This window comes from Carassius auratus, unplaced genomic scaffold, assembly GCF_003368295.1.
Source record: "Carassius auratus strain Wakin unplaced genomic scaffold, ASM336829v1 scaf_tig00214286, whole genome shotgun sequence".
Classification (NCBI taxonomy): domain Eukaryota; kingdom Metazoa; phylum Chordata; class Actinopteri; order Cypriniformes; family Cyprinidae; genus Carassius; species Carassius auratus.
In genome coordinates this window covers 78,226-88,142 of record NW_020527596.1, presented here as the reverse complement: position 1 = coordinate 88,142, position 9,917 = coordinate 78,226, and positions in this window count along the sequence as shown.

Genomic DNA, 9,917 nt, shown 5'->3' with positions numbered 1-9,917 from the left:
CAAATGCTACTGACGTTTAGAAAAGTGTATAACAATATCACATGTAACTTTAATGAGACCGTCCCTAAATTTGAGACTCTCGAATGTCCAATGTCAAGACAGCTTTATGCCTGTTTTTTTTTTTCTTTCTTTAGTTTTCTTTCTCTGTGCCGGATTGCTGATGTCCTATACCCAGGCATAGATGTCCATCCATCAATTACAAACATTTCAGCTGCAAACATGTGTGGTGTGATCTGTCACGAGCGCGGATGGGAGAAATGGCGCATGTTTTATTTTATTTTTTATTTTTTTTTTGAGCAACTGGGATGGTGCCCCTTCTGGGAGTTGGTGCCCTGCGAATACCGCATACTCTGCATATAGGGAGTGGTGGTACTATCTGGAAGATATATTCCTCAAACCATCGTACAAGAAGTGGTGATGCTAATCCTTCAAGAATCGCTCAAAAGCTATTTAAGTGTACAGTTTCCTTTTATTGCATCTTGAAATAAATATTTCTGAATTCTGAATCAAACTGGGTTGTGTTTATTTATTTATTTATTTTATGAGACAACTGAGACTTTAATCTCCTTTGTAATATATGTGCTTTTAAACCAAGAACAATTTATTTATAGATGTATTACTGCTTTATAATGACTATTATTAAGCGAAAAGGCTTTATAATCATGAACTATTTACTAATGCTTAGCTAATGAGTGCCATTATTATAAAGTGTTACCAATGCATTTACTAATGTTAACAAATTAGACATTATTTTACAGTGTTACCAAATCCTTAAATAATTTATTAGTGTTTTGTAATGATTTTAATAACCTATAAGCATTTGTGAAATAGTTTTGCTTGCATTGCAGCTTTATCTGTCAGTTTAAGAGTTTTACTGTTACATCCATGAGATTAATAAATGTCATGTCACGTCACAGTTTGTCATAGGTCAGTATCAAATGAGTTTTAAATTATTATTTGCAGCATAAATAAGGATTCTTAGGATGTTTTTAAATCCCTAAAACTGCCAGAAAAGGATAAGGCCTAAGAGATTTCTTAACCTGTAATGAAAGGAAAAAAACGCCACCATTAGCAACAACAAAAACAATAACAATTTAAAATACAGATATTTTTTTCCTGATTATTAAAGGGATGATTAGGTCTCTCTCTCTCTCTCTCTCTCTCTCTCTCTCTCTCTCTCTCTCTCTCTCTCTATCTCTCTCTCTCTCTCTGCCAGACAGCCCCTCCCTACAGTCCACACACACTGTCAGTCACCAAAAATTCACAGTCACCAACCCCCTCACACTCCCCCTCCCTCTCCCCCTCCCTTTCCTCACACAGACAGAGTGGCCAGAGTGAGATCATGTCAGTTGAGAAGTCTGACAGTTTTCACATTTTCTTTTACCCATACAGTGTTGTAAAGTCGTGAAACTATGCATATTTCCTCAGAATGATTTGATATCTGTATGAAAAAATGCTTTGAAGTGTTTGGAAGCTGCAATTTAAAAATACAAGACAATTAATGTTTCCCTTTTTACTGTCATTTCAAAAAATCACCACGACAAAACCGTTCAAGCTAACCAAAATCTGTTCGCAATTTAAGTTCCTCGATGTTTTTTCTTCATGTAGACAAAGTTTGGTGTGTATAGTGTACTTCCCCTGTGAGGAGTATGCATTAATTCACAACTGTAAAATCTCAAAAATACACATTCAAATCAAAATAGCTGACTTCCTGTTGATCGTAGCTTATGACTGTGAATTAGAAAGTTGTCCGTCTTGATAAGAACAATTTAAGTACCGAGTTTGGTGTCTGTAGCTAAAACTAAATAAAATGCATTATTATTATTATTAGCTGTACACTTGCTAAACATTTTTAAATATAAACTTATGCAATTGTGTGTGTGTATATATATATATATATATATATATATATATATATATATATATATATATATATATATATATATATATATATATATATATATATATATATATAAATTCAAGTGTACAGTTTTCTTTTATTGCATCTTGAAATAAATATTTATGAGTTCTGTGTTTGTTTATTTTATTTATTTTATTTTTTATTTTACATTTTTTTATTTTTTTCTCCTCAAAATAAATGTGCATATAAACCATGAACAATTTAATTATAGCTGTATTTATAAAATGCTTACTAAAATATTAATTTTGGGAGAAGGCTATATAAAGCATGAACTGACTATTTACTAATGCTTAGCTAAGAATTGCAGCTATTATGAAGTGTTACCAATGCATTTGCTAATGTTAACAATTGAGACATTATTTTAAAGTGTTACCAAATCCTTAAATAATTTAAAAGTGTTTTGTTATGATTTCATTAACCTATAAGCATTTGTGAAATAGTTCTGCTTGCATTAAAGCTTAGTCTTCATCTGTGAGCTGAACAGTTTTACTGTTACATCCTTGAGATTATGTAAATTCAAATAAATGTCATGTCACAGGGTGACAGAGGTCAGTATCAAATGAGTTTGAAATTATTATTTGCAGAACAAATAAGGTTTTTTAGGATTTTTTTTAATCCCTGAAACTGTCAGAAAAGGATAAGGCCTAAGATATTTCTTAAGATGTAATGATAACAGCACAATTAGCAACAACAACAAAAAAATAACTATTTAAAATACAGTTTTTTTTCTGGTGATTAAAGAGATGTTTAAGTCTCTCTCTCTCTCTCTCTCTCTCTCTCTCTCTGTCTGTCTGCCACTCAGCTCACACCCCTCCCCCACTCACACTCACACACACACACAGAGTCAGCACACAGAGTGACAGAGTGAGATCAGATGTCTGACAGTTTTTTAATTTTCTTTTAATCATACAGTGCTGTAAAGTCATGAAACTATGCATATTTCCTCAGAATCACTGGTTTTCTAAATGAAAAATGTTTTTTAAAGGTTTGGAAGCTGCAATTTAAAAATAGAAGACGATTAATGTTTCACTTTTTACTGTCATTTCAAAAAATCACCACGACAAAACCGTTCAAGCTAACCAAAATCTGTTCGCAATTTAAGTTCCTCGATGTTTTTTCTTCATGTAGACAAAGTTTTGTGTGTATAGTGTACTTCCCCTGTGAGGAGTATTCATTAATTTTACAACTGTAAAATCTCAAAAATACACATTCAAATCAAAATAGCCGACTTCCTGTTGATCGTAGCTTATAACTATGAATTAGAAAGTTGTCCGTCTTGATAAGAACAATTTATGTACCAAGTTTGGTGTCTGTAGCTAAAACTAACCCCCCCACTTTTGACAAAAGGTGGCGCTATAGAGTGCCTCTTCCACGCCCTTTTCAAAGCTTTTGCCATGGTTTAGCTATCTTTAATACTGATATCTGTTTCGAGTTTCATGTAAATCTGAGCTTGTTGTCTGCCTAAAAATCACCAGAACAGAACATTCAAGTTTGACACGTTGCCATGGCAACACTATATTAGATATCAATATCCCCACAACAGATTTTCTTCGGCCGTGTTTTGTCATTATTCTGATGAAGTTTGAAGCAAATCAAGTAAAAATAAGATGCTGAATTCAAAGCGTTTTGAAAATGATTCACTTCCTGCTGCCAGTTGGTGGCGCTATAACTTTGACTCCTAATAGTCACATATATACGATCGGTATCATACAACGAACAAACAAATTAAGTTTGATCAAATTCAGGAAATGTATGTGGATGTTATTAGACATTTCCTGTTTCTCATTTCTCGCCATAATTTCAACGCCTCGCCACGGGCAAACCGTTCGAGATATCAAAAATCCCTTCGCAATTTAGCATCCCCAATGTCTTGAGATCGTGTTCACCGAGTTTTGTGGTGAACGGGTGGAGTTCCTCAGAGGAGTATATCAAATTCCAGAGCATGTGTTTTTCATAAAACCCTAAATAGCCAACTTCCTGTTGGGCGGAGCTTATGACATGCAGTGTGAAAGTTGTTTGGTTTGATGAGTTATATATATGTACCAAGTTTCATATGTATACGTGCAAGTATGCATGATATATGGCCCTCAGTACTACAGGGGGCGCTGTAGAGCCCCTGTGCCACGCCCGTGTATCAGACTCTGCCCGGCCCTAATGGCCGCAGGTTCCAAGGTGTGTGCCAATTTTCAAGAGTTTTTGAGTATGTTAAGGACCCCAAAAGCCCCCGAAACCTTGGAAAAAAATTAGAAGAATAAAGAAAAAAAAAAAAAAAAAAAATAATCCTAAGGAAAACAATAGGGCTCTCGCCCTCCAGGCTTGAGCCCTAAATATAGCTGCAAGCAGCGATGTCGGGCTCAAGCCATCAATGCAACGCTACCCCGGTGGCATCAGGAAAACTGTGCCCAGCGGGCATAAGCATTTACAGTAACCCTCTGACAATACAATTTTAAGGGATGCGGCAGTTAAAGGGTTAATCCGACCAATCTAGACTTTGAAATCACATACACAGAACAATATATATAACTTTAGTAACACATTATTTTTATATTTATAAAAAATTTATAAGGTGTGCATTATAGCCATCACCTATATGAACACATTACAATTGTTTTGTGACTGCAAGTCTTTCTTCTCAAATGCTATTGAGCTTCAAATTTGCATTTGAGCCCATGTGAAAAAGTAGCATAATTTACATATGACTTACAGTTTGTTGTAATAAATATCAAACATTCAAATTAATTGTGCATTATAGCTGTCACCTAGATGAACAATTACAGTTGTTTTTGTAAGTCATTCTCTTCAAATGCTACTGACGTTAGAAAAGTGTATAACAATATCACATGTAACTTTAGAGACCGTCCCTAAATTTGAGACTCTCGAATGTCCAATGTCAAGACAGCTTTATGCCTGTTTTTTTTTTCTTTCTTTAGTTTTCTTTTCTCTGTGCCGGATTGCTGATGTCCTATACCCAGGCATAGATGTCCATCCATCAATTACAAACATTCAGCTGCAAACATGTGGTGTGATCTGTCACGAGCGCGGATGGGAGAATGGCGCATGTTTTATTTTTTTTTTTATTTTTTTTTTGAGCAACTGGGATGGTGCCCCTTCTGGGAGTTGGTGCCCTGCGAATACCGCATACTCTGCATATAGGGAGTGGTGGTACTATCTGGAAGATATATTCCTCAAACCATCGTACAAGAAGTGGTGATGCTAATCCTTCAAGAATCGCTCAAAAGCTATTTAAGTGTACAGTTTCCTTTTATTGCATCTTGAAATAAATATTTCTGAATTCTGAATCAAACTGGGTTGTGTTTATTTATTTATTTATTTTATGAGACAACTGAGACTTTAATCTCCTTTGTAATATATGTGCTTTTAAACCAAGAACAATTTATTTATAGATGTATTACTGCTTTATAATGACTATTATTAAGCGAAAAGGCTTTATAATCATGAACTATTTACTAATGCTTAGCTAATGAGTGCCATTATTATAAAGTGTTACCAATGCATTTACTAATGTTAACAAATTAGACATTATTTTACAGTGTTACCAAATCCTTAAATAATTTATTAGTGTTTTGTAATGATTTTAATAACCTATAAGCATTTGTGAAATAGTTTTGCTTGCATTGCAGCTTTATCTGTCAGTTTAAGAGTTTTACTGTTACATCCATGAGATTAATAAATGTCATGTCACGTCACAGTTTGTCATAGGTCAGTATCAAATGAGTTTTAAATTATTATTTGCAGCATAAATAAGGATTCTAAGGATGTTTTTAAATCCCTAAAACTGCCAGAAAAGGATAAGGCCTAAGAGATTTCTTAACCTGTAATGAAAGGAAAAAAACGCCACCATTAGCAACAACAAAAACAATAACAATTTAAAATACAGATATTTTTTTCCTGATTATTAAAGGGATGATTAGGTCTCTCTCTCTCTCTCTCTCTCTCTCTCTCTCTCTCTCTCTCTCTCTCTCTATCTCTCTCTCTCTCTCTGCCAGACAGCCCCTCCCTACAGTCCACACACACTGTCAGTCACCAAAAATTCACAGTCACCAACCCCCTCACACTCCCCCTCCCTCTCCCCCTCCCTTTCCTCACACAGACAGAGTGGCCAGAGTGAGATCATGTCAGTTGAGAAGTCTGACAGTTTTCACATTTTCTTTTACCCATACAGTGTTGTAAAGTCGTGAAACTATGCATATTTCCTCAGAATGATTTGATATCTGTATGAAAAAATGCTTTGAAGTGTTTGGAAGCTGCAATTTAAAAATACAAGACAATTAATGTTTCCCTTTTTACTGTCATTTCAAAAAATCACCACGACAAAACCGTTCAAGCTAACCAAAATCTGTTCGCAATTTAAGTTCCTCGATGTTTTTTCTTCATGTAGACAAAGTTTGGTGTGTATAGTGTACTTCCCCTGTGAGGAGTATGCATTAATTCACAACTGTAAAATCTCAAAAATACACATTCAAATCAAAATAGCTGACTTCCTGTTGATCGTAGCTTATGACTGTGAATTAGAAAGTTGTCCGTCTTGATAAGAACAATTTAAGTACCGAGTTTGGTGTCTGTAGCTAAAACTAAATAAAATGCATTATTATTATTATTAGCTGTACACTTGCTAAACATTTTTAAATATAAACTTATGCAATTGTGTGTGTGTATATATATATATATATATATATATATATATATATATATATATATATATATAAATTCAAGTGTACAGTTTTCTTTTATTGCATCTTGAAATAAATATTTATGAGTTCTGTGTTTGTTTATTTTATTTATTTTATTTTTTATTTTACATTTTTTTTAGGGAGATTACAGCCTTTAATCTCCTCAAAATAAATGTGCATATAAACCATGAACAATTTAATTATAGCTGTATTTATAAAATGCTTACTAAAATATTAATTTTGGGAGAAGGCTATATAAAGCATGAACTGACTATTTACTAATGCTTAGCTAAGAATTGCAGCTATTATGAAGTGTTACCAATGCATTTGCTAATGTTAACAATTGAGACATTATTTTAAAGTGTTACCAAATCCTTAAATAATTTAAAAGTGTTTTGTTATGATTTCATTAACCTATAAGCATTTGTGAAATAGTTCTGCTTGCATTAAAGCTTAGTCTTCATCTGTGAGCTGAACAGTTTTACTGTTACATCCTTGAGATTATGTAAATTCAAATAAATGTCATGTCACAGGGTGACAGAGGTCAGTATCAAATGAGTTTGAAATTATTATTTGCAGAACAAATAAGGTTTTTTAGGATTTTTTTTAATCCCTGAAACTGTCAGAAAAGGATAAGGCCTAAGATATTTCTTAAGATGTAATGATAACAGCACAATTAGCAACAACAACAAAAAAATAACTATTTAAAATACAGTTTTTTTTCTGGTGATTAAAGAGATGTTTAAGTCTCTCTCTCTCTCTCTCTCTCTCTCTCTCTCTCTCTGTCTGTCTGCCACTCAGCTCACACCCCTCCCCCACTCACACTCACACACACACACAGAGTCAGCACACAGAGTGACAGAGTGAGATCAGATGTCTGACAGTTTTTTAATTTTCTTTTAATCATACAGTGCTGTAAAGTCATGAAACTATGCATATTTCCTCAGAATCACTGGTTTTCTAAATGAAAAATGTTTTTTAAAGGTTTGGAAGCTGCAATTTAAAAATAGAAGACGATTAATGTTTCACTTTTTACTGTCATTTCAAAAAATCACCACGACAAAACCGTTCAAGCTAACCAAAATCTGTTCGCAATTTAAGTTCCTCGATGTTTTTTCTTCATGTAGACAAAGTTTTGTGTGTATAGTGTACTTCCCCTGTGAGGAGTATTCATTAATTTTACAACTGTAAAATCTCAAAAATACACATTCAAATCAAAATAGCCGACTTCCTGTTGATCGTAGCTTATAACTATGAATTAGAAAGTTGTCCGTCTTGATAAGAACAATTTATGTACCAAGTTTGGTGTCTGTAGCTAAAACTAACCCCCCCACTTTTGACAAAAGGTGGCGCTATAGAGTGCCTCTTCCACGCCCTTTTCAAAGCTTTTGCCATGGTTTAGCTATCTTTAATACTGATATCTGTTTCGAGTTTCATGTAAATCTGAGCTTGTTGTCTGCCTAAAAATCACCAGAACAGAACATTCAAGTTTGACACGTTGCCATGGCAACACTATATTAGATATCAATATCCCCACAACAGATTTTCTTCGGCCGTGTTTTGTCATTATTCTGATGAAGTTTGAAGCAAATCAAGTAAAAATAAGATGCTGAATTCAAAGCGTTTTGAAAATGATTCACTTCCTGCTGCCAGTTGGTGGCGCTATAACTTTGACTCCTAATAGTCACATATATACGATCGGTATCATACAACGAACAAACAAATTAAGTTTGATCAAATTCAGGAAATGTATGTGGATGTTATTAGACATTTCCTGTTTCTCATTTCTCGCCATAATTTCAACGCCTCGCCACGGGCAAACCGTTCGAGATATCAAAAATCTCTTCGCAATTTAGCATCCCCAATGTCTTGAGATCGTGTTCACCGAGTTTTGTGGTGAACGGGTGGAGTTCCTCAGAGGAGTATATCAAATTCCAGAGCATGTGTTTTTCATAAAACCCTAAATAGCCAACTTCCTGTTGGGCGGAGCTTATGACATGCAGTGTGAAAGTTGTTTGGTTTGATGAGTTATATATATGTACCAAGTTTCATATGTATACGTGCAAGTATGCATGATATATGGCCCTCAGTACTACAGGGGGCGCTGTAGAGCCCCTGTGCCACGCCCGTGTATCAGACTCTGCCCGGCCCTAATGGCCGCAGGTTCCAAGGTGTGTGCCAATTTTCAAGAGTTTTTGAGTATGTTAAGGACCCCAAAAGCCCCCGAAACCTTGGAAAAAAATTAGAAGAATAAAGAAAAAAAAAAAAAAAATAATAATCCTAAGGAAAACAATAGGGCTCTCGCCCTCCAGGCTTGAGCCCTAATAAAAAACAAAGCAGATACAAGAGGGTCCTCGCACCTCGGTGCTCGGGCCCTAATGATGGGTCAGTGCTCTTTTTTCATCCAAATATTGTGTGATAATGTATGACCCCGGGGTACATTTTAAGCAATAGCCAAAAAACACTGTATGGGTCAAAATTATCTATTTTTCCTTTATGCAAAAAAATCATTAGTATATTAAGTAAAGATCATGCTCCATGAAGATATTTTGTACATTTCCTACCGTAAATCTATCGAAACGTAATTTTTGATCAGTAATATGCATTGCTTAGAACGTCATTTGGACAACTTCAAGGCAATTTTCTCAGTATTTCGATTTTTTTGCACCCTCAGATTCCAGATTTTCAAATAATTGTATCTCAGCCAAATATTGTCCTGACACATCAATGGAAAGCTTATTTATTAAGTTTTCATATGAACTATAAATGAAATAAAAATAAGACTGGTTTTGTGGTCCAGGGTCGCATATATATGTACTATATATTACTATATTATCATATATGTATTTCATATATGAAGTTTAAAAATCTAGGGTGTCTCAACTCTCCTGGTATCATGATAAAGAAAAAAAGGCAGTGGCTATTTGCACTATAGATGCTATTTACACTAAGTACAAAAAGAAATGGACTCTAACACTAAAGTGATGAAATCCCCGTGAGGTGCTTTATTTTCTCCGTTTCAAATATTTCCATATAGATGCCTTTCCGATATGATATGCGATGGGAAAAGGAAGAAGAATTCGGCAAATGGTGGGTTTGAACTCGGGTCGACTGGGTCAAAAAGATTTCGCCACAAGCCTTACTCTCTTCACCACTACTGCTACTGTACATCAAGCAACTTTTATAATGTTGTCTATTATGATGAAATATTGGGCGGAGTTAATGTAAATAGCCTCTGGCAGTAAATATGAGTCTGCAAATGTTTTATTAAAAAAATAATTTGCTTCACTGTTTGCTTTTTCATA